Below are 6,213 nucleotides of genomic sequence, written 5' to 3' on the forward strand. Positions count from 1 at the left end.
GAAAATAAAAGTCTTGACTAGCATCCAATTGAGCAAAAAGGCATTCCAATTTTCTGAAACAATATGATGACATATTGAGTTTTTCTTAAAAGGTTGGACTCCTTAGTGGAATTTTTTGGTAACCTATCTTTTCTTCAAAATGTGGAACCTTTGGATACCAAAAACGCGTAAAAAAATAATAATGTGAAAGAAAGGTGATGGTAAGATTTAGATCAACAAAGTCAATCATGATTTACATAGACCTAAGTTCGGGGTGAAATTATCCTCCAAACATTGGATAATCTTCGAGTTTGGCTAACAACGCAAAGTTGCTTACAGTAGATGAGAATTATCTATTTTGAACCCGAACCCACTTTGGATTTTTAATTTTAATTTTAATATTTATTTATTTTAAACAGCCAATCCCACACCTTCCCTATTCCAAAAATTTAGTTTCTACTCCTTTTTTTATCTACACTTTAGAAGGTATAAACCATTTAGTTGTCTATTTATCATACTTTTCACAAGTAAAGGTGGGATTTTTACCTAAATCTTCACACTAAAGCAACTTTATTTAAAACCAAGTAATTATAGAACATGACATGTAATGATACAGTTGGGCCCATTTTCAGATCCTCCTATTATCTTCTTAAATTAATTCTCCTATGGCACTAATTAATGACCATTAAGTAGGTTTCAATTAAGTGATTATTTGTTCACAGCTAACTTATTTCGTAGTCATTCATCATAAACTTATTTTGGACCGGCCTAAGACAAGCTTGAAAAGTGGGTTTAAGTGAAGTTGTTGACTTGAGATAGGTTTTTCACATGCTCACTTTAATCATCTTCAAACCCTAATGATTTTGTTCTCCACTAAGGTCATAAACGTGACAATGTCATTATTCATTTGAGTGAGTGTTTATTCCTTCAATTTGTGTCACTCTTGGACATCAATGTCACAACCAAAAAAATTGTCATGTACGACGAGCACTTGGTTTAATAAATTAAAATATATTTGACTGTGTTTAAAAGTGTCTTTTTAAAAATCAAAAGGCCTATCAAGTTTATTGAGACAATTTTAAATCATACAATGTAGCAACTTGGCATTAGATATCTAGAACAGCATCTTGATAATTTATATATCCAACCTTTTCACTTATCTTGTTTGATTTGAAATTTTATTGAAGTTGAAGATTGTCTAGCTCACAAAGATATTCTCTTTGACAATGAAAGATTTTGTTAAAAAATTATCTTTGATAGTGAAAGATTGGGATAAAAAAAAAAAAAAATTAATGTAAAAAGCAAATGTGATGATACAATGTAACCAATTAAGAAATAATGATGATTAAAATCACTATTACGAAACTACTATCTTTCAGCATGGAAAACCTTGAATTTTCAAGAATGCATTTTACTCATTTTTTTTGAAAAAATAAAATAAAATCGAGATGCTACCTAGTACCTAGTACCCGAGATTTGTGTTGAGTTACAAATCTTAAATTTTGCTTCACTATGGAAAACCTCGAATTTTCAAAAATACTTTTTACTCAACTTCGAGAAAGTCCGAGATGTCATTCAAAACTCGATATTTGTGTTGAGTTGCAAATTTCAATTTTTGTTTCGACATGTCAAATCTAGAATTTCAGGGGAAGATGATCAATTAGTGTCTCGACCAAATTACTCTTGGACAAATCACACGAGTGGATTGCACGCGACCATTTGACAAAGTAAATGAAAGAAATGGTAGATCTAAGAGCGTAAATGTTGAAAGTGAAACAACAAGAACGGTTTGTACCATGAAAATAAACGATAAGAATGTGTTTTGTGCCAGTTACCCCTTTATTATTCTTTCGTGTTACCCTAAAAGCTATACTTGAGATCAATATTTTGAAAACTGACCTGATTATCGACTCGAAAAAGGTGAAGGGTTAAGGGTCAAAAAATCAACTGGGGTCGAATCAAAATCGAACCGGATGCAATAAATACATACAAAAATATTAAAATACTATGAAAACAATATTTTTTTTAAAAAAAATTCATATTAATAATTTTGTTAATTAGATACATTATTCTATAATTTGTTAATATTTTTGTTATGCCACTATCCCACATTAAAAGTTTATGAAACCACTGGATAGAAGTGCATCTAAAAAATGTATTATCTCACATTAGAAGTTTATAAAATCATTTGAGAGAGGTGCACCTATAAAAGGAGCATGTCATCTAAAATTTTTATATGAGCCTTTAAATTGTTATTTATGAGGCCCATTCATGAAGTTGAAATTAAAAAAAAAAAAAATTTGAGAAAACCACAAAACTGCGATTGGTTCACCGGTTTAAGGTTAAATTGGCCGGTTCGTTGAATTTTTAAACGGTTTAGTCATAAGTGGTTAATTGGACATGATTATCCTAGTTTTGGGCCGGTTCCCAATTTTACTGATTGAACCAATCGGGCTGAGTCAGTTTTGATAACATTGCTTGAGATATAAATTGAAGGTCGTGTACACATTCCAATGCATTGCATACACACCCCTCGAAGAGTAGAGAAAGAGAAAGATTAACACTGAATAACATATTTTTTGTTGCTTTCATTCCAACAGCATTTGGTCAGAATCAACAGTGGAAGGGGAGACTGGTCATGAAAAATAGGATTCCATGATATTTCTAATAGACACAATCATGCATATTTGGAACTCCTTTTTGGTCTTGCTCAATCAAATGTTCCTTTCAATTTTTATTAGTTATGCTATTGGGAGAAATGTAAGTCCATTATTAAGTCAATATTAAGAGTGTCAAAACAAAAAGATTGGCCTATGCTCAAATATATTCATCTTTAAAAAGATCATATTGCCGGTTAGCACGAACCCTTAGGCACATTATGTCAATTGAGACCTAGTACTTTTTATCGCGCGATCTAGTCCGATCAAGCCTTTTTTTCTCGGGTTTGGATCCTTTTGGCTCATGGCTCACCTAACTTGATACATCCTTTTTTTTTTCTTTTTTTTTTTCAGTTTACTAATTCACAAAAATGTTGAAAATCGTGCTCAAGTGGCCTATTGAGAGTGAGAGTCCAAGTTTCTCCATTGTCGACCTCATTTCTATCATTTTACTTTGAATTACATCACTTAAAATATCTAAGATTTATACACAAGATAATTAGAAGAAAATAATATATGCGGCCAATCCTACACATTTGATACTTTTTACTAAAAAAAAGAAAGAAAAGAAAAAAGAGTTAATTACGCTAATCTCCTTACCTATCCCAATTAAGAATATGTCTATACAATTCAATCGTGTGCATGCATACATGTACCATAAACATCATATAAATGTGTGATTAAAATTAATTATTAATTTAAATTTAAATTTAAATCTGAATTTTAATTTATATCAAATGGGACATAATCTATAGAGAAAATTACCTAGAAATCTACTTTTAGACAATAGTTTTCAGAAATAAAGGGAATTAATTTTCATTTTACAAATCAGGTGGTAATTAGAAATTATTAAATTAATTAATACATAGTTAATAATAAAAAATGTTTTATATCTTCCCTCCAGCCAAAACCATCCACCCACTCAAATTAAACTTTTTCTCTCTCTTCTTCCTTCTCTAGCGTCTTCCAAGGATTAATAAAAATGGAAGATTCCTAAATTACAAATTTCAGAAATTTCAAAGTCAGGCGCCATTGATGGGACCCATCACGAAAAATCATACCCATGACTTCACCACCCCCATTCCGCCACTATTGCAGCCATGGGTTTTTATCAATCAAACCAAAATTTTGATTCGATTGTGTGAGCATGTTTTTCTAATTTTGATTCATTTGGTTGGTGTTTTTTGAAGGTGTTGGTAGAAGTTATGGTAGTGGTGATTGTTATTGTGGATTTAGTTAAAGATGTTAGTAGTGGTGGTGGTAATTATTTTTCCAAACAGATCTGTTGTGGTGGTTGGAGATCTGATATTTTCTGTTCGAGATCTTGTTGTGACTGTTTGTGACCTATTTTGTGTTGATTGTGATCGGTAGTGACTTGAGATTGATCTGGTCACAGACAGTCACATTGAATATAAACTTGATCACAGACCCCGTATCAATTTACTCCAGATATTGTATCAACTTTTAACCCATAAGCTCTATTCCCCCCCCCCCCAAATTTAGGTCGGCACTCTCTTATCCAAAAATCAGATCTAGGACTTCTTCCCCACCCATCCTCTAGATTCGACCACCTACCACTTTTCTCACCGGAGTTTCACGAGAGAAGTGTGGTGGTGCTGGTTGGTGTTTTTTTTTGAAGGATTGGTGTTTAGGTCGGCACTCTCTTATCCAAAAATCAGATCTAGGACTTCTTCCCCACCCATCCTCTAGATTCGACCACCTACCACTTTTCTCACCGGAGTTTCACGAGAGAAGTGTGGTGGTGCTGGTTGGTGTTTTTTTTTGAAGGATTGGTGGAAGTTATGATAGTGATGATTGTTGTGGATTTGAGGTGAATGTAGTAATTATGGTCATCAATTTGAGTTAAAGATGTTAGTAATGGTGGTGATTATTATTTTTTCGAGCAGATCTGCTGTGGTGGTTGGAGAGCTGGTTTTTTCTGTTCGAAATCTGGTTGTGACTGTTTGTAACCAATTTTGCATTGATTGTGATCGGTTGTGACTTAAGATTGATCTAGTCACACAAAGTCACAATGAATACAAATTTAGTCACAATTAGTCACGTCGAAGGCAAAGTTGGTCACGACAATTCTCAGATAACATAAGTCAGTGAATTGGTCACATATAACACAGGTATGGTCATATATAATACGTGAAATTTCAAACTTTATTTCTTAATATTGAAATTAATTATATGCATATTAATTCCACTTAATTAGGTCAGATGCCTTGTGCTTGGAAAGTAGGATTAGGCTTGGATTGACCAGCTGGCAAATAAGCAAAAAGACCGATTTGATGGCATTCTCTTACTGAAATATTTAGCTACTTATGGTGAGAAGTACAAGGTTTTGCCTCATTAACTATGCTTCGGGATGGGAGGTCTATGGGGTGGATGGGGGGCTGTGAAAGAAAGAATAATAGCCAATTCAATAGAATTAGTCATAGATTTAATAGAACTGGTAACAGATCATTGTTAAAAAAGAAGAAAAAAGGTAGTCGCCGAAAAGGTGATCGATCATCGAAATATTCGTCGAGCGGTTGTCGGAGCATCATCGAGAGGTCGTCAGAATTGTCATCAGAACAATCGCCAGAATTGTCACTGGAGAAGTCGTCGGAGGTGGAGTGGTGTAGAGAGAGAAATAAAAGGGTTTGATGTGATGGGTGGGTGGGGTTGGAGGTGAGGTGGGGTGGATAAGTAAATTAATTATACTATATTATAATTAATATTTAATAAATTTAATTATCACCTGATTTTTGAAAGATTTTTAGAAATTTGTTAATTTTGAAATGTGACTTTTAAATGGAGGATTTATGTGGTGTTCCCTAATCTAAAATATGTACACACCCCCAAATTTTCAGACATCATAAGTTACGGAAAACACAATACTGATTCGCGCACGTTGATAGCGGGCCGCCCATCATGCAAAAAGTGGGCCTCACGCGGGCCTGGTGTGGTGTGGTGTGGTGTGGCACGTGAGAGGGACAAGTAATAAAGCTAGAGCAAGTAATAAAGATATATAAGTGGGCTGCATTTTGTTGTTAATTAGGGTAGGAAGGAGACAAAAGAATACTTACGGGCCCCACCCACTAAACGGCCCACCACGAAACCTGGGCTTCTGCTGGCTTTTTTTTTTTTTTTTTTTTTTTTTTTTTTTTTTTTTTTTGTGTTATTATTTAATTTTGTGGTTCCACAGGGATATTATTGTCATTTAAAGAAAGGAATTTGAATGTAACTGTTTCCTTTTTGATAGTAGCCATTCAAAAGAGCCTACAAGACTTCAGTGAGCCTTTTTGCATTAAAATTATTAAAAACTAGTGTGATATTTGAAATTTTGAACTTAATATATTTTAAAGGATAATGTGGTGAGTATAATTAATTGTATTGAAAAGATAACATTACGAAATAAGAGAAATGATGCGTCTATATATTAAATTTGGGCTCTCAACAATTCTAAATCGAACTAGTCATATTAGATGAAAATAGAAATATGTCATGAAACTTTCGATCATATCCAACTTAACATACGAAATCGTGCAATTCAAGAAATTTAAAAAAAAAAAAAAAAAAAAAAAAAATT

Source organism: Olea europaea, unplaced genomic scaffold (genome assembly GCF_002742605.1).
Source record: "Olea europaea var. sylvestris unplaced genomic scaffold, O_europaea_v1 scaffold2605, whole genome shotgun sequence".
Taxonomy (NCBI): Eukaryota; Viridiplantae; Streptophyta; class Magnoliopsida; order Lamiales; family Oleaceae; genus Olea; species Olea europaea.